Source organism: Phascolarctos cinereus, unplaced genomic scaffold (assembly GCF_003287225.1).
Source record: "Phascolarctos cinereus isolate Bilbo 61053 unplaced genomic scaffold, phaCin_HiC Scaffold_5;HRSCAF=322, whole genome shotgun sequence".
Classification (NCBI taxonomy): Eukaryota; Metazoa; Chordata; class Mammalia; order Diprotodontia; family Phascolarctidae; genus Phascolarctos; species Phascolarctos cinereus.
In genome coordinates, this window is record NW_027555958.1 from 77,253,886 (window position 1) to 77,277,452 (window position 23,567).

The window sequence follows — 23,567 nt, forward strand, 5'->3', positions numbered from 1 at the left end:
CAATCAGGGTCCAGTCCAGTCTTATCTCCTGCTCCTCCTTTTCTTTCATTTGTTGTGTTTTCCATCTAAACTTTACCATTCTCTGTTCCACTCTCCTTTCCTCCTTCCTCATGAGACCCTCCCTCTCCACTCTCTGGACATCTCTGGAATGGTCTCCCTCCTCATCTCCACTTCCTGGCTTCCCTCAAGTCCTGCACAAAACCCCACATTCCACAAGAACCCTTTCCTGATCCCCCTCAATGCTAACGCCTTCCCTCTGTCCATTACCTCCTATTTATCCTGTATATACTTTGTTTGTACATAGTTGCTTGCGTGTTGTCTGCTACATTCGACTATGAGATCCTCAAGAACAGGGCTTGTCTTTTATCTTTCTTTGTATCCCCGCCACTCAGCACATAGTAGGTACTCAACAAACTCTTTCTGACTGACTGACTCATGTGTGGAACCCCACCTACCTCCATCTGTTGATGTCCCTCTTCAAGGCCAGACTTAGGTACCACTTCTTCCATGAACTGTTTCCTGACTTCCCATCCCCAGAGGAAAATGTCCTCTTTCTTCTCAAATTACTTTGCCTCGATCTCTCCTTCACGGTTTTCCTACTCTCCTTGTGTACTTGTCTTTCCCCTTGTCAGACTGTAAGCTTCTTAAGAGTAGGATCTATATCATAGCTAGCTTTGTATCCCAAGAACCCAGCTCAGGGCCTTATAAATAGGAGGTGCTTAGTAATTGCTTGCTGAATTTAATTGAGTTATAAACATTTCTAAAAGAGGCCATTCTTAGCCTCATTTCTTACCTGGCCTTAATCCAGTGATTAAGTCAAACTGAGACCTGTTAAAGACCTTAGCTTAAAAAGGCCTAGGTTACACAGTAATAACTGTGATGCTATTTGTCAACTGAATATAAATATATATGCATATATGTGTAATTTTTAAAAGTCAAAAGTGCTTTGTTTTCAATTAATGTAATTATGTGCTTCACCACCATCAGGATGCTACAGTGAATTAAATATCAGTGAAGCTTATTCTGTATAAAGAATGCTATGAACAAAATGTTATGATGCTTACTGTGGATAAAAAAAAAAAAAGGACTAAGTCTCCTATTGTATCCAGGGGCCATCTCCAGTAATCCTGATCTATGTCTTGCCATTGGATACAAATGGCCCTGGAGGAGAAAGTGAGGCTGGTGACTTTGCACAGCCCTCCCCCACTTAAATCCAATTCACTTGCATGTCATGGCATCACCTCACTGATGTCATGGTCCTCTTCAAGAATGAAGGACAAATAACAAAAATTTCTACTCATTCTGGAAAGCAATTTGGAACAACGTCTCAAAAGTTACTAAACTGTGTATACCCTTTGACCCAGAACCACCAAAGATAGGGTCATACCATCATATACCACTACTAGGACTATACCATGAAGAAATCTAAGAAAGAGCAAGAAGTCCTAGATGTACAAAAATATTTAGACCAGTTGTGGTGGTGGTGGCAAAAATAAAAACAAAACCTTGTTGGTTTTGTAGGAAGTAAGAGGCTGCCTCTCAAACGGGCTGAACTAACTGGGATCTAGAAATGTAATGGGACACTATTGTGTATAAGCAGTCAGGTAATTATTTCTAAGAGATTATTTCAAAAAGGATTCGAAGAAACATGAGAAGACTTGCACGAACGGGTACCCAGTGAAGTGAGCAGGTCCAGAAGAACGATTTACGTAATAACAGCAATAATTGTAAAAACAAATAACTTTGAAAGCCGTAACAATTTTGATGAACCCAAAGGCTGTCTACAAGGCCAGCAAACTGGTGATGAAGCGTGCTATCCGCATTCTGACAGAGGGATGAGGGATTGATTTGTTGTTGATGTTCAGTCATGTTGGACTCTTCATGACTGCATTTGGAGTTTTCTTGGCAAAGATACTGGAGTGGTTTGCCATTTCCTTCTCCAGCTCATTTTACAGATGAGGAAACCGAGGCAAACAGGGTTAAGTGACTTGTCCAGGTTCACACAGCTAGTAAGTGTCTGAGCCTGGATCTTAACTCAGGTCTTCTTGACTCCAGGCTCAGCATTCTATCCACTGCGGGTGTAAATGAGAAATAGATATTTTTGGATACTGCCAATGAGGAAATTTGTTTTGCTTAGCTATGTATATTTGTTACAAGGATTTTATTTCATTTGTTTCCCTAATGAAGAGGGGTGGGGAGGTGGAAAGGAGAGAAAACAGATTTCTGTTCAATTTTTAAAAACAAAATTTAATTTTAAAAAATAACAAAAGGATTATTATATTTATAAAAGATTTCAATACAGAGTTCTGGTAGCTAAGCAATAGAAAGAAGCATGAGAAGACTTATATGAACTGATAAAAATGAGATAAGCAGAACCCAGAAAGCAATATAGATATTGATTACAGTAATATAAATGCAGAGAACCAAAAAGCTACAATTGGATGTGGTATAATTATAATGACCAAGGTTAACCTTAAAGAACAAATGTGAAAATATACCTCCCCTCTTTCTTTGCAAAGGACTATGGATATGGAATATTGCATAAACTGTCAGATTTTGTTGATGTCTTAGTTTGCCAAACTGTTTTTTTCCCCCTCTTATTTATTTTACAAGGGCTGCCTTTTTGGGTGTGAGAATTGGAGGAATATATTGGAAAATGATGACAATATAAAAACAAAAGATAGCAATAAAAATTTTTTAAATATAAAATGAAAGGGTTAGATTAGGTGACCTCTAAGGTCACACATAGGGACTGCTAGGTAGCACAGTGGATAGAACACCAGGCCTGGAGTCAGGAAGACTCATCTTTCCAAGTTCAAATCTGGCCTCAGACACTTACCAGCTGTGTGACTCTGGGCAAGTTACCTAACCCTGTTTGCCTCAGTTCCTCATTTGTCAAATGAGAAGGAAATGGCAAACCAGTCTAGTATCCTTGCCAAGAAAACCCCGAATGGGATCACAAAGAGTCAGATGCAACTGAAATAAATGAAGTCACATGATTTACACATGGCTTCTAAAATAGTTTTTGCATATGACTAGGTACACGTGTGTATTATTCCATTTGAGATTGCATTGCTGCAGCCAGATCCCAGCACATCTTCTGGCCCATGTTAGCAGCTCTAGGCTTTGAGATTAAGAGTTTGAGATTAAGGCCTGCCCCGGAATGGCCTTGGGTTCCAGTGGCTTTAACTACAAAAAAAAGGCACCCTTGTTGTAGCAGGGATATCAGAGCTCTTGAAAACAAAAGGCAAGTGTGGACGCAAGCATTCCTTCCCTTCCCTTGGGAGCTGCTAGAACCCATGTTCCTGAAATCCTAGCCCTGAGCCCTCCACGAAGGCTTTCAAGCCAGTCGGTTCCATTCTGCTGAGCTGCCTGTCGGCTACTATGTTTTCATACTTGGGATGAGTTGCTGTTATCTGAGCTCTAGTCTTACATGAAGTGCCTTGGTTTTATATCTGACAGAGTGATGTGTCTAGGAGCAATGGAGACAAACTCAGCGACATTTAATGCCTTTCTCCTAAATTCAGTGGCCTGGGAGGAAGTCACATCCCTACAATACCCAATGAGATCTTTACCTCTGAGACTTGGTGTAATGACTCCCAAGCAGCAGTGAGGTCACAAACCTTTCATTATGCAGTTCTTGGTTCTGGGTCTCTGAAAAATCGAAATTGGCTTGTTAGGAAACGCTGAAGACAGGCAGTGCTCAAACCTAGGTGAGCTGAGGGAAGGAGACAGAAAGATGGACACTGGAACTTTTTGGCTTCCTTTTTTTGACCCTGCCTCAGACCCTGTGCTTTTCAGTTCATGTGGACTGGATACCTTCTGCCTATAACTCTCACCCTCGGGAGAGATGTTGGGACCATACGACTTGATAGGTGATAGCAGACCTCAAGAAGTTACTTGTTACTTGGTAGCATGAGGACAGGGCATTGGACTGGGAGGCAGTAATACCTGGATTTGAATCTTGCCTCAGACATTAGCTGTGAAACCTGGGAAAGTCACTTAAGCCAAAGTGCCCTCTCAGCTGTTGTTAAGGGGAAGTGTGCACGTTTCTTAGGGTATTTAAGCGGAGACAATACATTCCATGAACAACTATGTATGCCACGTTCCATGAACAAGAAGCTCCCACCAAGAACGCCTAGATTGTGTGGGTCTTTGGGTGACTTGGATGACTAAGTCTTCTCACTCTAGAAATATTTCATAGGCATTTAAGTGGGGTGGGAGGGACTAATAGCAGATATTCCTATGAAAAATAAGGTATTAAAAATTATTAAGTCCTACTATCTGTAAAGTTTTGCCAATAGAAGGACTTCATGTCTCTGAGTCTGTTTCCTCATCCTAAAAAGGGGATAATAATATCATCTACCTCATGGGGTTGTTGTAAAGGTCAGTCAGTCAGTCAATAAGCAAAACATTTATCAAGTGCCTACCATGTACCAGGTGCTCTGCTAAGTGCTGGGGATACAAAGGAAAGACAAAAGACTCCTCCCTGCCCTCAAGGAGCTCGCCATCTAATGGAAGAGACAACAAGCACACAATTATGTACAAGCAAACTATACACAAGAAAAATAGGAAATAATATTAAAAGAGAAGGCACTAGAATTAAAAGAGATTGGGGAAAGCTTCCCGTAGAAGGTGAGGTTGTAGCTGGACCTGAAGGAAGCCAAGGAAGCCAGGAGGTAGAGATGTAGAAGGAGAGCATTCCAGGCATGGGGGTAAATGCTTAGGGCCAAGGACAGCAAGGAGGGCAGTGTAACTGGATGAAAGAGAATGGTTGGGGGCAGGGTAAGGTATAAGAAGCCTGGAAAGGTGGTAGGGTGAGGGGATAAGGTTATGAAGGGCTTTGAACATCAAACAAGGGATTTTGTATTTAATCCTGAAGGCAATAGGGAACCATTGGAGTTTATCGAGTCAGGAGGGGTGCCATGGCCAGACTTGGGCTTTTTAGAAAATCACTTTAGTGGCAGAATGGAAAATGGATAGGAGTGAGGAGAGACGTGACCCACCAGCAGGCTATCACAATAATCAAGGTAGTAGGTGATGAGGGTCTGCATCAGAGTGGTGGTAGTGTCAGAGGAGAGACGGGGGGATATTTGAGAGATGGTGAAATTGACAGGCCTTGGCAACAGATTGGATATGGCGGGTAAGAGATGGTGAGGAGTCCAATATGACTCCTAGATTTTGATCTTTGTCAAGTGAGACAAGGAATGTAAACTGATTTGCAAACCTTACGTGATATAACTGTATATGGCAAGAGGGTTGTGTGTACTCATGTTTGCATGTATGTTAGCATGACTTCAGGATGCAGGATCATTGTTGAGTTTTTTTCAGTCATGTCTGACTCTCCATGACCTCATTTGAGGTTTTCTTGGCAAAGATTCTGGAGTGATTTGCCATTTCTTTCTCCAGCTCATTGTACAAATGGGGAAACTGAGGCAAACAGGATTAAGTGACTTGCCCAGGGTCACATAGCCAGCAGGTATCTGAGGCCAGATTTGAACTCAGGTCCTCCTGACTACAGGGCCAGCACTCTATCCACTGTGCCGTCTGGATGCAGATCTATCTCTTTATAGCAGGACTTTCTTTTTGGTTAGATTTATCTGTGTCTGAAGGGGTACATTGAGATCCCCACTATTATAGTTTTACTGTCTGTTTTTCCTGTAATTAGGTTAGCTTTTTATTTAAGTATTTATATGTTAGCCTACCCAGTGCATATACATTTAATATTGATATTAGTTTATTGTTTATGGTACTTTTTAGCAAAATATAACTTTCCTGTTTATCTCTTTTAATCAAGTCTATTTTTGCTGTCGCCTTGTCTGAAATCTGATTACTACTCCTTCCTTTTTATATTTCAGGGAAAGCATGATAGATTTTGCTCCAGCCCCTTAATTTAACTCTGTATGTCTTCATGACTCATGTGTATTTTTTTTGCCACAACGTGTTGTTGTATTCTAATTCATTCTGCCATCTTCTGTTTTATGAGTAAGTTTATCCTATTCACATTCACTTTAGGATCATCAATTACTTATTTCCCCCATCCTATTCTCTTATACTTTCCCCCTCTTTGCTCCCTGCCCTCTCTTTACAAAGTAGAAGGGGTTCATGAGACAGCAATGTACATGCCCAACACCAACGTTCTGTGCCTGATGCAATCAGCTTCCACTCTATCCCTCTCTTCTCTACCCTTCGCCATCTAGACCGATTGGAGCTTTCTTTTCTAAAATGAGGCTCCAAAAAGGGTCATTTATTTTCTAGAACTTCAGTGCTTCCCTCTGTATAAAGTCAGTGTTCACTGAGTCCTGGTTTCCTCCTAAGTGGAAAAATTTCAGTGGAACTCCCTTCATAGACTTGCTCTTGTACCATCTGCTTCAGGGAAGTCTTTCCTGGTCTCCTTCATTGCTGGGGCTCTCTCCCTGCACAAATTATCATGCATTCACTTATCTATTTCCGTGCTGTATCTCCCACTCTTATCCCAATAGAATGTAAATTCCATAAGGGAAGGAATTGGTTTTTGTTTTGTACCTGGGAACCTAACACACTACCAAGAACTTAGTAGGCTCTTCATAAATGCTTTGGGATTGAATTGGAGCCTAAGCCTCTCCTGAAATTCTAATATAGCTTTTTCCAGGCCCCATTCTCACGCTCTTCCTGCTTATTTAGGTGACTCAGTGCTTCTCAGTAAAGGGGAGCTGACTTCTTATCATGATCTGCATCTCAGAGCTCCTCCCTGACTTTACCCTCACATCTGATTGATGATTCACTGAAACAGAGTTTATTCTTCAGGAAAGAGCAGCCCCTGAGACCCATTACACAATGCAAATAGAGGCAGAGGAAGTAGAGAGGAGAGCAATGAGTAGGGAAAGGAGTTACGTATATAATTGACTCCAGGTAGGCTGAATTCCTCAAGATTTTAGTTTGTCTCAAGACTTGCTGTTTGAGTGGAAGGCTCAGTCATTTTGAAAATGACGTGACAGGATAGCTCTCTAGGGAGGGAGACAGGGAGAAATAGAGGCAACATAAGGAAAAGGACATAAATAAAATTTTATTTAAAAAATAATCTGATGACTTGTCTCCCTTCTTTGCGAGGAAGAGGATCACTGATATGGAATGTTGTGCATTCTGTTAGACAGTTAATGTGCTGACTGTGCTGCTGAACTGCTTCCCCCCCTTTTTAATCTTTGTTACAAAGGATAGCTCATTGTGTAGGAGGAGAGGGAAGGTTTTAGGAATGAAAGTTATGTAAAAAACGATGTTGAGCTTTTGTCATCCAAAAGATGTCAATAAAACATTTTAAAAAAGAAAAGAAAAGAAAATTACTTGTTTAGACACGTTTAACTGCAAGAAATTTGGGGGAAATTTTTTCCCTCTAGATCAGAATATGTCAAGTGTTGATTGGATGACTCAAAAGTGCAGCTCTTAGTTATCCTTTCTCCTTCCTTCCTTCCTTCCTTCCTTCCTTCCTTCCTTCCTTCCTTCTTCCTTCCATCCTTCCTTCCTTTCTTCCTTCTTCCTTCCTTCTTCCTTCCTTCTTTCCTTTCCTTCTTTCCCTTCCTTCCTTCCTTCTTTCCTTTCTCCCTCCCTCTCTTTCTTTCTTTCTTTCTTTCTCTTTCTTTCTTTCTTTCTTTCTTTCTTTCTTCCTTCCTTCCTTCTTTCCCTCCCTCCCTTCTTTCCTTCCTACATTTATTATTCACCTGCTGTGTACAGAGCACTGTGCAAGATCCTGGGCAAATGCAAAATGTAAATAAGATACCCTCCTTGGACCTTATAGTCCCACTGGTAGATGTCATAAATCCAGATAACTAGAATATGCAATATGACAAGATGAACCCAACAGAGAGTCATAAAGCAAGGTGCTACCTGAGGTCTAAAAGGGAAGGTCATTACCAATGGGAAGGATTAGACAGGTTTCATGGAGGAGAGGGCACTTAATCCTCTGATCCTATTCTGTGAGCTGGGCTTTAATGAAGTGGGGGTGGCATTTCAAGCCCCTCCCCCCATGTATCCTTAAGTTTCTGTTCAGCAGAAAAGGTGATAATGGCAAGTGAAGACTCTCTAGTTATTTCTTTCTTCTCACTCTTTTCTGCACTCTGCACCTCTCTATACTCCTCATAGATGGACCACTGGATTTGAAGCCAGGGAGACCTAGTTTTGGATCCTACCTCAAATACTTTCTAGTTGTATGACCCTGGTCAAGTCACTAAACCTTTCTGGGCCTCAGTTTCCTCATCTGTAAAATGACAGGGTTGGATTGATGACCTCTGTCTAAAAAGAGAAGGAATGATTGAGTGGATTTGGCAGAGACTTTGTTGCAAAAGTTAAGTTGATAAGACATCCCCAAAATGTTTATACAAAAGGGAGTGAGTATTAAGTGCCTTCTAAATATGGGAAGCAACTTGATACAGGAAAAAAGTGTGCTGGATTTGGAAGTAGAGGCAAGGCAAGGCATTTATTAAGCACTTGTGTGCTAGGCACTATACTAAGGGCTGGGGATAAAAATATAAGCAATCAGACAGACCCTTATCTAAAGGAATTTATATTCGAATGGAGGAAAATAACAAACAAAATGGAACTGAAAAAGGGAAGGAGGGAGAGGTACCCTTCCCGGGGTTCTGGAAAGTTGAAAGCAGGACAGGGAGAGGACCAAGGCTGACTGGCTACTGCCCAAAATGGAGGTCCCAGGGAAGACCTCACTAATGATAGAAGGCAGGCATGGCAGAGGGATGTTCCAGAGTGAGAAAGTACCAAGGACCTAGAAAAGTTCCAGGGATAGAGGGAACCTAGGACTTGGTGGCAAAGTCCAGAAAGTTAGAGGCAGAGGTTCTGAAGAGGAAGGAGCTGGTTTCAAATCTTGCTTTTGCTACTTCATTCCTACCTAAGGTTGAATAACTCATTCAATACTCCTGAGCCTTAGTTTTCTCATATATAAAATGAGATTATCTTAAAGATGGCAGCTAGCTCTAAACATGTAACCTACTCTGGAGGAAGGCCTACAAGAGCCATAGAAGAAATATTTGACACAATACCTGCCCTCACTAACTTATACTATAATTGAAAAGACTAACAGTGCAACAGTATTGTTGTTCAGTCTTGCCTGACTTTTTGTGACCTCATTTTGGGGTTTTCTTGGCAAAGATGCTGGTTTGCCATTTCCTTCTCCAGCTCATTTTACAGATGAGAAAACTGAGGTAAACAGGGTTAAGTGACTTTCCCAGGGTCACACAGCTAATAAGTATCTGAGGCCAAATTTGAACTCAAGGTCTTCCTAACTCCAGGCTGGGCACTCTATCCACCAAGCGACTTTGATGCCCTAGACTACCAAAGTAGGTAGTGCAAAATACAGTCTGAGTAAGCCCCTCGACTGCATAGTACAGACTCTGAGAAGCTATCCTTTCCCCAAAGGTCTGAAAAAGCGAAAACCCACTCTCTTGATGCGATATTTATTCCCGTGGAATTCTGTGGCAAGATCTCTCCCAATGGCACCCAGCTGCTCTTTCTACAGGCAAAGTCTGCAGAGGAAAGATGATCGAAATAGTTACCTGCCTCACAGGGATCACTTAAAGATTGCCTGCTCAATGCAGGTCCTTGGAAGCATCATTGTTCCTCTTGGCTTATGTTTCTACCAGTTTGACCCGGGAGCAGTAAGTGAAGCCCGAGATTCAAATGGAATCTATATTTAGCCTTGTGTGACCCATTAGTGTATCTCCAGTGAAGATGTCTGCTATAGATAGGACACCACAACTAGGGGTTTCAGAGTTTCCTGGCTAGGATCATTAGATTATATACAAAATCTGAAACTGAATAAAATACACTTAACATACCTCCTGGAGGCTAACGTATGCAGAGTTGTCCCTACAGTAATGATAAACACTTTTCTAAAAAAAATTTTTATTTATTCTTTTGTTTTAGGGTTCAACTGGAGTGGGGGAGGAGTGGCAGCTGAGTAGTAACTCAGAGAAACAGCCTGAGGAGAGAAGCTGGTGTTCCTAAAAACAATGAAGCTTCTTATTACAACAATAGCTCTAGTTTCTAGAGTGGTTCTTTCCTAATGACTGTGAGATAAACTACTATAAGTCTTATGAACTCCATTTTACAAGTAAGGAAACTGAGGTTCTGAAGCGTCCCTTTGAAGGGAAGGGTTACAGGGTAACTGAGTGGCAGAGGCAGGGGTTGAGATTTTCTGATACCTACTCTGTGGTTATGTCCTCTTTGTTAGGCTGTCTTTCTCTTCAATACTCACACTCAACCCATTTCCTATACTGTTATCTCCAAGGCAAATCTCCTACCTGGTTATTCACCTGTGTAAAAACTTTGGGGTTGAGGGTGGGAGAAGCAGCATTCAGTGTAACTTGTCCATGACCTACCTGTATTTTTGTATAGGTAGCCTTGGAGGCATGTAATAATTATAATTTTAAAAAATCAAATTTATATGGACTTTAAGATTTGTAGAACATGCTTGACACATATTCTCTCATTTGAGAATATGTGTGTGATGCCTGTTTTAGCTTAGTTTAAATTTCTAAATTAAGCTTAGGTAGCAAGTAACTAAGCTGTGCAGAATAGTGGAGAGAGACTTGGAGTCAGGAAGACCTGTGTTCAAGTCCAGCTCCTGACATATAACCTACTGGCTGTGTGACTTTAGGCCAGTCATTTGAACTCTCAGTGAGTCCCTCTGAGTCTATAAGTTGTGGAGGACCTATTGATCAGCATTGGTAGAGAGTTTCCTCACCAGGATTTCCTTATACCTAATAATAATAATGATGATGTTCATATTTATATAGCCTTTAAAGTTTACAAAACATTTTAGATATACTATCTTTTCTCATTTGATCTAGTGTACTGGGTGTGGAAGGGACCCTGTTCTAAGTTTTATGTTTTATTTACCAAGTAACCTATCTGCAAAACAATTCCTTTTCCTTTTTTCCTATTTTAGGACTGAATGTTTTTCCTTTTCTCTTTGATGGCCCACAATAGCCCTGTGCAGAGGATAGCTAAGAAAGGGAGAAGGGAAGTACATCCTTCTGCCTTCTTATCTCTCTCCACCAGCCCCCAGGGGTCCTGAGGTGAGTAGACACTCTTAGTGCATACACTGGGGGGGGGGGGGTTCAGAGTTGTCCTGCTCTTTCTAAAAGTTCCTCAGGCAGGGTTAGGACACATAGTGGGCATGTCCCTAGGAAAGGGAATAAAATTAAACAGTGGTTATAAATAAGGAAAATTAAAAGTGGGGGGAGGGAAGTACAGCCACCTCCTCTGGCTCGCAGATAAATGAGCTGCTCAGCCCTTTTTTGAAGAAGTTTCTTCTGGAGAATCAAAGGCAGAGGCTGAAGAAGCGCCTGCCAAAGCCAGCAGGGCCATTTCTTTTTTTTTTTTCCTTTGTTTGTTTGGTTTTTTTAGGCAATTGGGGTTAAGTGACTTGCCCAGGGTCACACAGCTAGTAAGTGTGAAGTGTTTGGTCTGAGGCCACATTTGAACTCAGGTCCTCCTGACTTCAGGGCCGGTGCTCTATCCACTGAGCCACCTAGCTGCCCCGGGCCATTTCTTCTTAGTAAGCATTCCATCATCCCTGCCCTGGCCCAAGGGATCTGATGGGATCTGAGCCTGTGGCTGGTTGGGTCTTGGTAACTCCCTCTTCCCAAGTCACATGATCCCTACCAGAGTCTTGAGACCACCTGTTTGGAAGGGTGCGCTTCGGAGCTAAGTTTCTGCTGTCTTTGCCAACAGCCATAGGAGGCCACTCCCTTTGGGGAACTCTCAGTTTGACAGGGATCGGTTTCCTGGGTGGTCCCCCCACTTCTCTTTAGAAAGAGAAATTGGAAAGTTTTATCCTGAGGCCAGTACTTGTATCCTCTCTCTGGACGAGGTGAGTGACAATGCTAATTTCAGCTTCTCTTTTATTTAGAGAGAGCTGGGATAACTAAAATGTTTACATAATCCTAGAGACAAACATGAAGTCTTGTTCTTGGGGTTTAAAAGCCAACTTCACAAGTACAAGATGGGGGAGTCACTGTGGCTAGAAGGCAATTTATATTAAGGAAGCCAAGGAAGCTACAAAATGTCATCTCAGCCCACATTAAAAGAGGCATAATGTTCAGCTAGGTGTTACCGTAGATAGAGCGCTGGGCAAGGGGTCAGGAAGACTCCCAGCCTCAGATACTTACTAGCTGTGTGACCTTGGGCAAGTCACTTAACCCTCTTTGCCTCAGTTTCCTCATCTGTATAATAAGCTGGAGAAGGAAATGACAAATCACTCCAACATCTTTGCTAAGAAAACCCCAAATGAGGTCACAAAGAGTCAGACACAGACAACAAACAGCAATGTCCAGAATGAAGGAGATATTGGTCCCACTGTATTCTGCCTTGGGCAGACCACACCTGGAATACTGTGCTCGGTTCTGGGGCCCACGTTTTGGGAAGGGTGTTGATTGTTTAGTTGGAAAACTCATCCACAGGAGGGTAAGGTGCCTGGCAAAGGAACTAGAGACCACTGTGTATGAAGTAAAGGATCATGGGATTATAGATTAGGAGCTGAGAGGGAGTTTGGAGGCCATCTAATCCAAGCCTCCCATTTTGTAGATGAGGAAACTGAGGCTAAGAGGTAAAGTGATTTTTCCAGGGTCACACAGCTAATAAGCGTTTAAGGTAAAATTTGAGCCACGGAATTCCAGACTTCACGTCCAACCTCCTGTCCACTATACCACCAACTGAAGATGGTTAGTCAACCTAGAGAAGAGAAAATTTGGGTGCAGATATGAAAGATATCTTCCAGTATTGAAGGGATGTCTCTTTGAGGAGGGAGCAGGCTTAATCTGTTTGGTGCTAGGGGACAGAGCTAGGCACAAGAAGTGATAGCTGCAGAGAGGCCAGCCTCAGGTTTGATGGAAGGAAAAGCTTAGAGAGCTGCCCAGAAGTAGAATAAGGCTTTCTTGGAAGGCGGTGGTTTTCTTTTGGCAGAAGTCCTCAAAGAAAAGCTGAATAGCACAGTGCCTGGCAAATAGTAGGTGCTTAATAAATGTTTATTGATTGAGATATTGATTGAAAGCTAGATAATTAGCCATAGGGGACGTGGGAGAAGAGATTTTTGTTCAGGTTATGTATGGGTCAGACCACATGGCCTCTGATGTCCCTTCTTGGGCATTCTGAGGTTTTGTCACCAGACAAGCAGCTGAGAGATGTGAGTTTCATCTTTTGTTGGGACACACTGCCTTGTGAAGGGGCTAATGGCAGGGAGAGAGAATAGCTGATTTTTTAAGAATCAATTTGTTTTCTTAAAAACTCTAACCCTTTGATGAGAAACATTCCCAGATTCCCTCAGGTGTGCGTGCCATCCCTCCCAAAACCACCCAGTATTCATTCTGTATACTTGTCTCTTTGTATATTGTTTCCCCCCATAGAATGTAAGGTCCTTGAAGGCAGGAGGTCTATCACTTTTGCCTTTGTATTCCCAATGCTTAACACATAGTAGGCTCTACAAATAAAAGCTTGTTGATTGATTGACTGATTGATTTCTGACATTCGCTTAGGGCCTTACAGTTTAAAGAACTCTTAACTCATAACAACTCTGTGGGGGTAGGTAATACAGAGGCTATTATCCCCATTTTACAGGTGAGGAAACTGAGGTCCAGAAAGGTCTTTGTGTATCAAGGACCAGGATAAATCACAAACTAAATAATCCACCCCTGAGTTAGTAACTGTTTGTAATAATTTCATTATTGCAACAATCACAATTATTTCAATATGGAAATTATTATGCACAATTACAATTATTTCAATAATGAAGTTATTTCACATAATTACAATTATTTCAGAAATTGAAGCTGGCTCTTTGTAGCTGTGGTTGTATAACTTTCTCCCCTAAGCAGTCTGGTCACCTATAAAGAGATAGGCGTACAATGTAGTGAGTTCTTCCCAGATCCCTCCCTCCCCTATCTCTCCGAGATCCCTACAAAGTTTGCCCTTTCCAGCTTTGTTTGTCTTTCATGTTTGCCCCTCATCCCTGCTTGCACAAGAAGCAAATAGCAAACACCCTGGGACCTCTTTCCCAGACAAAGGAAAACCTTTAATTGATCTCATCTACTTCAGTTCTCACATAGGGGCAATAAAGAATATAATAAAATGCATGCCTTCTGGAAGAAAAAGTTCCCACCATTCATCCCAGCTGTATGAGATGAATGGTATCCTTTAGTGCCCAGATTATTCTAAAGATTAGGTCTAACTATATCTCTCCCCACCCCAGCCCCCAACTCAATAAACCTCAATCTGGCTCCCTGTTACCTCCAAGATCTAATATGAAATCCTCTGCTTAGCATTTAATATTTTTTGTAATTTCACGTGGTCCCTTTCAACCTTTCCAGTTTTCTTACACTTTACACCCCTCCATCCACTTGACAATTCAGCAATACCCATTATTTGCTGGCTACACACACACACACACACACACACACCCTCCTTTGCCTTTGTGCTGGCTGGCCCCCAAGACAGGAATTCTTTCCCTCTTCACCTCTGCCCCTTAGCTGGTTTGCTCCAAGACTCACCTCAAATAGTATCTCTTGTATACTTTTCTCAGTTGCCAGTACCTTTCTCTATGAGATTCCATCTACTCTGTATATGTCTTGTGTATACCTGGTTATTTTCATGTTTTCTTCCCCATTAGAATGTGCACAACCTCCTTGGTGGGACCAATGTTATGTCAAAACTATGCTGAGTGTATAACCTATATCAGATTGCTTGCCATCTCAGGAAGGGGGAGGCTAGGGAGGGAGAGATAGAATTTGAAACTCAAAACTTTAAATAAAAATGTTAAAAATTGTTTTTATGTGTAATTTAGGGGGGAAATAAAATGTTATGAAAAATTAAAAATGTTATTGATAACAAAAATTTAAAAATGAATAGTAAAAAAAAAACTGCTAAGTCCGAGCCTGCTGTCCTCAGAGACCAGGTGGTATAGGGGAGAGCATGCCCCAGGTGTTGGGGGGGAAAGATTGCACTTTCGTTGCTGCTATATCTTCAAAGTAGATATCATTTTGTAAAAGCAAATATTTAACAAGAAGAAGGTGGGTCCTTGAAGGCAGAGACCATGTTTTTGCCCTTTTCTGTATCTCTGGATTTTAACACTAAGTTTGGCATGTGGTAATTGTTGGTTGACATGACTTGACCTGATGCAGAGGCGCTATTGGCCAAGGACCGTGGGGCTTTCCCTTCTTGTTCCACACAACTTTTCTCCAACAGGCTATTTCAGGATCTCAGGTCTGAGACTGGCTTAATAGGTTTGGAGTAGTAAACAGCTCTCCGCACAGTGTGATTTCATGGGGAACTCAGAAATGCTCTTCACCACTTTCTCCACCCCCCTCCTCAGATACCAACCTCATCTGTCCCCTAGTGATGGAAATTACAAAGTCAGCATCATATGATGAGAAAGATGTGGGACAAGGATTTAGGAAACCAACATTCTAGTCCATGTTGGGCCCTAATCAGTTGTATGACCTTGAGTCAATTATTTTACCTCTATTTCTCACAGCATCCTTATCTATAAATGAGAGGCTTGGCATAAATAATATCTACTATGCTTCTAGCTCTAAAATCCATTTTGAATTAGATTTTTTCATTAGGCTCAACTTTTTTTGATCTCTGTTAAAATGCAAATATCTATGAGGAGAACAATTATCAGTCATTTATACCTGAGTATGAATTAATTTACCAGATCCTTCAACAAGCTTTGATAGGAGGGAGTGTGAAGAGAACACTGCACTTTTTTCATCTGTGAAATGAAAGCCTTGGATTAGATTAGTGGTTTCCAAGAGAGGGAGCTTGATCTAAAAAGGTATGAAGAGCCACAGAAAGTAGGAAGATGGGTTTCCTCCCACCCTACTGGGGCAATAGATAGTCCTTGTTTCCAACAAAAGCACATCATCCAATCAATCAATAATTATTTCTTAAGTGCCTACTATGTGCCCACACTGTGGTGAAGTGCTGGGGATACAAAGAGAGGCAAAAGACAATCCCCGCCCTAGAGGAACTTACAGTCTAATGGGGGGGGGGGGAAGAGAAAGAACGAATAGCATAGGATGAGAAAGCATGGCATGGCTCACTGTCCCCTGCGTTATACACCTTATTACATTACCTTCCCTCCAAACCTACTCATTTTCTGAACTTTTCTATTTCCATTGAATGCACCAACATCTTTCTAGTTTCCTAGATCCTCAACCTCATCATAATCCTTGATTCCTTATTCAAGTGAAACTACTCATTTCACAGTTACTGATGATCTTGTAAGTGATAAATCTCATAGCATTTTCTTGTTCTCATCCTTCTTAAACTCTCTGAAGCACTTGTCCCCGTCTATTACCCTTTATGCTTGGTTTCTCTTCTCTGGATTGATGAAAATCATGTGAAAAGTGTCACCTATGAAAGCTTTCATCCATGTATACTTCAAACACGTGGGAACAGAATTTTCTAACCTGTTTGAAAAACTTTCCAAACAAGCTTTGAATCCATTTGTTAAAAAATATTAAAATGGAGTCAGCTAGGTGGTGCAGTGGATAGAGCACCAGCCCTGGAATCAGGAGGACCTGAGTTCAAATCCAGCCTCAGACACTTACTAGCTGTATGACCCAGGGCAAGTCACTTAACCCTAGTTGCCTCGCCCCAGTACATATGTATATGTTGTGTGTGTGTGTGTGTGTGTGTGTGTGTATACATACATATGTATGTATGTGTGTGTGTACCATCTTCTGCTCAACAGTTAGTTGTTATCAGGGAAGATGGAAATGTTGTAGCTGAATTTTAGCAAAAAACATTTTCATATGGTAGACGGGACTGAAAAATGAATATTGTGGTTTGTCAAGGACAGTCAATGATGGTCCTTTTCCATTTGGTTCTACCTTTCTCTGTAATTTACCTTTTGTAGCTATGACAACCATTAGTATCAAAACAAACTGACCTTAGAACTGGACCTTTGAGTCACAATGTTAAGCAAAAATTGTAAAAAAAAAATAAAGGGGGGGTGGGGTGAGGAGGGACACATTCAATCATATTGCTCTCACTAAAATATCCTTACTAACAACAGTTTGAGTGAGGGCAAAAAAGGTTTTTGTACCATTAATATTACTTTCAAGAGGTTATTTCATCCTTTTTGAATTTCTATTTTTTAGGTGAATGTTTTAATATTATCAGTACAGTGGTATATAGGCACAATTTACAAATTCATATTTATATAAATTGTACTCAAATTTACAATTTATATATAATAGTACTTATGTACAATTTATAAATATATAAGTATGCATATGTGTCAAAAAATCTTCTATTGATGGGAATATATAATCAAAAAAGTTTGAAATATGGATTAGAGACCCTCTAAATTCCCTTCCAGTTCTAACATCCTATAGTTCAGTTTAATAAAATTTAATTCACACTCTGCTAGACTGGAGAGTATACAAAGCTGAGACTAAAGATGGCTGCTGCCCTCATGAAACTTGCAGCTATGATATAGAATAACACAAGGTAAGTGTAGTAGGGAGATCCGAAAGAGTGAGATGTGAGGTTTGAGAGGAGAAGGTGATTAATAGCAGGACAATCAAAGAAGATGTCATGGAGAAGACAGCAGGGTTGTGGTTTAAAGCAGCACTGTTAAACTCCAATAGAAAGAGGGCCACTAGTCTGTGCATATGGATCCCTGCCTACCACATTTTGACTTAGTTTTAAAATATGTTATCTATGTTTTAGTGTATTTTTATTTAGCTTGTTAAATATTTCCCAATTACATTTTAATCTGATTTGGCAGCACTCTGGAGTGTTACTAGCTAGCAGCTGTATGCAGCCCGTGAGCTGAGTGTTAGATACCGCTAGCTTCAAGAATTCGAGAAGAATTAGGTATTAAAGGATGGATAGGGATTTAATAGGTAGAGGTGTCGAGGGAGAACATTCCAAGCAGAGGGTCCAGAATGAGGAGGGTAGGATAGCAAAGGTTGGCTTTGATGGACAGAAAAGTAGCCGACATTGGCCGCAGCAGAGAGTACCCAAAAGGGCAGGCTGTGAGGTAGGAAAATTGGAAGGATGGTCTCAAGTGTCCCTCACCATCCTGGTCACCTCCCTCTGAACTGCTTTCAAAAGTGACCTTCTTAAGATGTGGTGCTCGGAACTGGACACAGAATTCCAGATGTGGTCTACCATTGACCAAGCACAATGGCCTGAAGAATGCAGGATCATGGGACTGTTAGTTCTAGATGGGGCCTTAGGGTACATCTCCATCTAATCCAATCTCCTCCCTCATTTCTACACAACTCCATTTTATTGATGAAGAAACCAAGACCCAGGGAGATCACTCAGTCAGTAACCCTCTGAGGCGGGATTCGAACCTAAGTCCTCAAAGTCCAGAGCCACTTTTCTTTCCACTGTACTAAGTTGATATCAATCCCTTCATTAAAGCTCGTTGTGTCTAGTCATTCACTCAGTTCTGAGGCCTTCTCTCTCCATCATGCCCAAAAGGATATTGTGAGAGTTTCATAATATTTACTTCTCATATTCTGCCATTGATGGGGAGGGGGGGTGGTCATGTGTGCAGCTTTGATGGGGAAGGAGGGAGGGCTTAATATACTCAAGGGTGAAGTTTCAATCCAGCTCCAGAATTTAGGTATTCCCCATGCCCCACCCAGGCACTCTTCTTTCAAAATGGAATCAAAGAAGGGAGCTCATTTGTCCATGATTCATATAAGATGTATTAAACAAAACCTGATCTTCTGGATTTCTGTCAATTCTTGCTCCATCCTGTTATGCTCTGCACTGGGAGAAAGAGGGGATGTGGGAAGCATTGCTAGAAATAAGGCCACAAGTCATACTTCTTGTCCACTTACCAAGATGGTACCCGTGCAAGGGAAGAAGCTTCCGAGAGGGTCTGTGGTGCCAAGGGTTCCTAGCATCCAGCTTTATTTTCATCTGTCAAAAGATACTACCCTGGATATATAAGAAGATACCTCCCTATTTCTTTGCAAAGGTGAGAGACTACAGGTGTGGAACACTGCATATGCCATCAGATTTTTTCAGTATGTTGGTTAGTTTTGTCAAATGTTTTTGGTCCCTCTTTTTTATACTTTATTATATGGGATGGGTCTCTGGGAGGGGTACATTGGGAAATGTAAGTGATGTAAAAACAAAAGATATCAATAAAAATGTATTTAAAATAAAGATAACAGTATATATACCCCATTAACCATTTTGGTTCTACCACTTTCAACATAAAGATTAAGCAGAATGGTATGAAGGACTTAGAGCCAGGAAGTTCTGGTTTCAAATCCTGACTCCAATAGTTACTAGCTGTATTACCCTAGAAAGTCACAACTTCTCTGTATCTCAGTTTCCTCATTTGCAAAAAAAACAAAAACCAAAAACAAGCATTAATTTGTTCCTTCCAAATTAAATCTACATTTCTATAAACCAACCAATAAGCGTTTATTAAGCACCAATACTCTGTGCCTGGCAGTGTGCTAGGAGCTAGAGATACAAAAATGAAACAACTTCTGCCCTCAAGGAGCTTCCATTCTATCTAATCAAATAGGAATTGGAGTTTTGAGTTTCCTGGTTAACATTGTGCAGTGCCTCACTGTCCCACTGTCCCACTGTCCCACTGTCCCACTGCCCCACTGTCCCACTGTCCCAAACAGTGGCCCTCATCTTTCTTGGTTCTTTCTCTTGCTCCCGACATAGGTTCAAAAGTTTTGTTCGTTATCCCTTGCAAGCTCTAACTCATAGTGGATTTTAGATTTCCTAACACTATTCTTATGGTATTTACTGTGAAGTCATGTAGTGTGTTAGAAAGAACATTGTATTTAAAGTCAGAGAGCTTGGACTTGACTCCTGATTGAATTGCCTCTAGGACCCCCTGTATTCAAAGGGATTTGCAAGGACAGGTCATCTAACCTCCATGGGTCTCCATTTCTTCATCTGTCAAATGAAGGAAAGGGACTAGCCTCCGAGGCCACTTCCAGCTCTCAGTTTACAAACCTCTGCCAACTTTTGTTTGTCCTCAGTTTCTGGTCATTTCTTCTACCTCTCATGCGTGAATTCATCAGCCAGCTCCCTGTGCAGCCAGATCCATCTCTTTATACAACTCCTCCATTTCTCCCTCATCAGAATCACTCTCAGTAATTCGTTCTGGAGCCACATTCCTTTCAGAGATCTGGAGCCCCATTCTCTTTTCTCTTAACTCTTCAAAAGTCTAGGATACATAAGCTAAGGAATGGCTGAACAAAATGGGGCACATGAGTATGATGGAATCTTACTGCACCCCCCAAAACAGTGAATATGAAGAGATGTGTTGGAAGACAGATGAAGAGCTGCAAAGCAAAGGAGGAAGAACCAGCGAGGACTACAATGATATAAATGAAAAAAAGAACAACAAAAAATAGAAATCAAATGCAGTGAAATTATAATGACCAAGTTTGGCCCCAAAGAAGAGATATGAGAAGATATACATCCCTCATTTCTTTAAAGAATTGTTGTTGTGCTATTTCAGTCACACTGACTCTTTGTGACCCTTTGTGGGGTTTTCTTGGCAATGATACTGGAGTGGTTTGCCATTTCCTTCTCTAGCTCATTTTACAAATGAGGAAACTGAGGCAAAGAAGGTTTGATGACTTTCCCAGGGTCATAAAGCTAGTAAGGGTCTGAGGCTGGATTTGAACTTGGGAAGATGAATCTCAGCACTCTATCCACTGTGCCCCCTAGTTGCCTTCTGTGAAGAGTTAGGGCACTATAGATGTAAAATACTCCACATGAGATTGAATTTAGCTGATGCGTTTTTCTGAATTATCTTGTCTTCCCTCTTTGGTGTGATAGAGAAAGAACTTCCCTCAGGACTAGGAGGAACTGGGTTCAAGTTCTATCTTGGACACTTGGGTGACCCTGGGCGAGTTACTTAGTCTCTCCATGCTATAGGTGACTCTTTAAGACTATAAGTGGCATAGGAGGTGCTGAGCTGAAATGGCAGAGGGCAATTCTGGGAATTCTCAACACTGATGAAATTATATGACCAGTCCCTAACCCTATCCCGATCTTGCCATGAGGATTGGTTCTCTAGGATGGAAAGGAGGAACTTGGGTAACATATAAATAAAAGATACTAATAACAGGGAAAAGGAAGCAAGAGAAGGGCATCAGCATTGATATAGCACCTATGATGTGCCAGGTGCTGGGCTACAAATGCTAGTAGACAATCCCTGCCCTCAAGGAGTTTATATTCTAATGGGAGAAGAAAACACATAAAAAGTAACTGAAAATGGGGAGGGGAGAAGGTACCCATTGCAGGGTTAGAGTGGATAAAGTTGAAAGAGTTCATTATGGAGCTGAGATGGCTGGCCTGTGCACTTTATGAAGTACATATGTGCGCATAATGAAGGTTCTGGGAGGAACAGACCAATCAGAGGCAGGGGTCACAGGGGCAATGTGTACTTCTAGCATGAGAAGACCAATGGTGGAGTGAACTTCCAGGGTGAGAAGACTTCTATGACATTGTGGGAAAAGTCCAGGGAATCAGGAGTGGAGCTTGGAGAAGAAAATGGTCCCTAGAGGTCAGAATCAAGTCCAAATTAACACCTTCTTCAGTGCTTCTTCTATCTTCTAAAAAATGAAGTTACTGGGGCTGTTAAGTGGAGCGGTGGATAGAGCACAGGCCCTGTGTTCAGGAGGACCTGAGTTCAAATCTGGCCTCAGACATATAACACTTACTAGCTGTGTGACCCTGGGCAAGTCACTTAACCCCATTGCCAAAGCAAAAAAAAGAAAAAAGAAAAAAAAAAGAAATTACTAACAAAACAAGTCAATAATTTAACAGTTGCTCTCTCTTTAAGATCAACTTTCTGAGGTCCAACCTAGCTAAGTATGGAGGCTTTCCACTACTGTTGTGTTGCAGGGCAGCTAGGTGGTGCAGTGGATAGAGTGCCAGGCCTGGAGTCAGGAAGACTGATCCTCATGAGTTCAAATCTGGACTCAGACTCTTACTAGCCATATGACCCTGGGCAAGTCATTTAACCCTGTTTGTTTCAGTTTCTCATCTATAAAAATGAGCTGAAAAAGAAAATGGCAAACCACTCCAGCATCTTTGCCAAGAAAACCCTGCAAAGAGTCACAAAGAGTTATTGGACACATGACTCAAATACCTGACTGAAGAGCAACCTCAATCTCTAATGGCCCCTTCCACTCCCAAAATGATGAATGGCAGAAAAAGGAGGCAGAGCATGTTAAGAGTCACGTTTTTCAGACCATCTTTGAACATGCATTTCAGTGTTGGCCCCCTAAACAAGACTTTGAATCATCCACAAGGTTATCTACTGGAGGAAATGAGTCACAATCTTGACATTTTCACTGTTACAGAAAACAGAAGACAAGGAGAATTTGCAGGTAAAAGGAAGAATGGTTTGCAAGCTCTCCTTGGAGAGATAAGTAAAGGTTGGTAGACTTGATTTTGTTCTGCATCCAAAGCCGAGGAGCCCCACATTTCCAAGTGTCCCACAAAATAATACCGCCTGTTGTCTTTATTGACTGACAGAAACTTTACACCTAGATGTCATAAATATTATCTCCTTTTTGTGTCAAGCAAAACTAATTTTTTAGTTTAGTTTAGTTTAGTTTTTTAGATCATATCTGAAAATGTATGTCTCATTCTGTATCGCTATGCTTATTGTTTGCTAAATATTTATAAAAGCATTGAAGGTCAGCAGAGCAAAACATTCCCCTAAAGGCTTCCCTCCCACCTGGTGTCTCCCATTCCTATGTTACAGTAAGACAAGTGTCTTTGAAAGATGAAATAACAGCGATACAACAATAGAGATCATTTTCTTTAATGATCATTTGATTATTACTATTAAGCAAGGTACAATATAGAGTGATATGCTTGCCAAATGAGTCCCTGTCACATAGCAGGTCCAGGTCAGTCTCCACATGGAATGGGATACCCTATAATTGTTGAAATCCTTTAGACACTCTTCGTTTGTGGAAGGCATAGTGCTGATTTCATCAAGCCTAGAACGCTAAGCCCCCTAAATGAGATCTATATTCGCTTAAAAAAAAACACAGCAAAAAACCAAGTAGAATGAAGAATGGAAGAATGCTTATTGTCCGGACAATCATATGCAGTGGGAAGGCTAACCTTTGAGCTGGACATACCTTTTGGAAAGATGTTGCAGACGGGCAAGAAATGGACCCAAGATTGAATAGGAGTAGGAAAATGGACTAGCATGCATTTAGGAAATTGCTTTTAACAACCCTAAGCTTCTTCCTAAAATAAAGGTCCATAGTTTTTAACACTAATATTCCCTCAGTGATATTATATAACTAAAAATCATGGACTATTAGAGTTTTCAATGAATGGCAGTTATGGGCTACCCAAAGGGCTGTAAGACTAAAAGAAGAAGTGGACTAGTTGTGTAGTAAAAAGGAGGGATAGCAGATAGATAACCTGTATCCTCCATTCACACTCTTGTAAAGCTGGGAGATCTAAAGGAAGATCCATAGCACATTGGGGTTGCCCCTTAGGGAGACTTTATAGTCATGACTAATGAGGGTTAAGAATTAAGGCTA

At 41.2% G+C, this 23,567-nt stretch overlaps 1 protein-coding gene across 2 annotated transcripts in view; it reads left to right on the top strand.

Moving 5' to 3' along the window:
• The window catches only part of BCAR3 (BCAR3 adaptor protein, NSP family member), a 314,683-nt gene that overhangs the window by 96,471 nt on the left and 194,645 nt on the right, over window positions 1–23,567 (top strand). For both annotated transcript variants that reach the window (XM_078155007.1, XM_078155008.1), the window contains one exon: window positions 10,934–11,063. The gene's annotated coding sequence lies outside the window, so the exon portion shown is untranslated. The remainder of the gene's footprint in view (window positions 1–10,933; window positions 11,064–23,567) is intronic.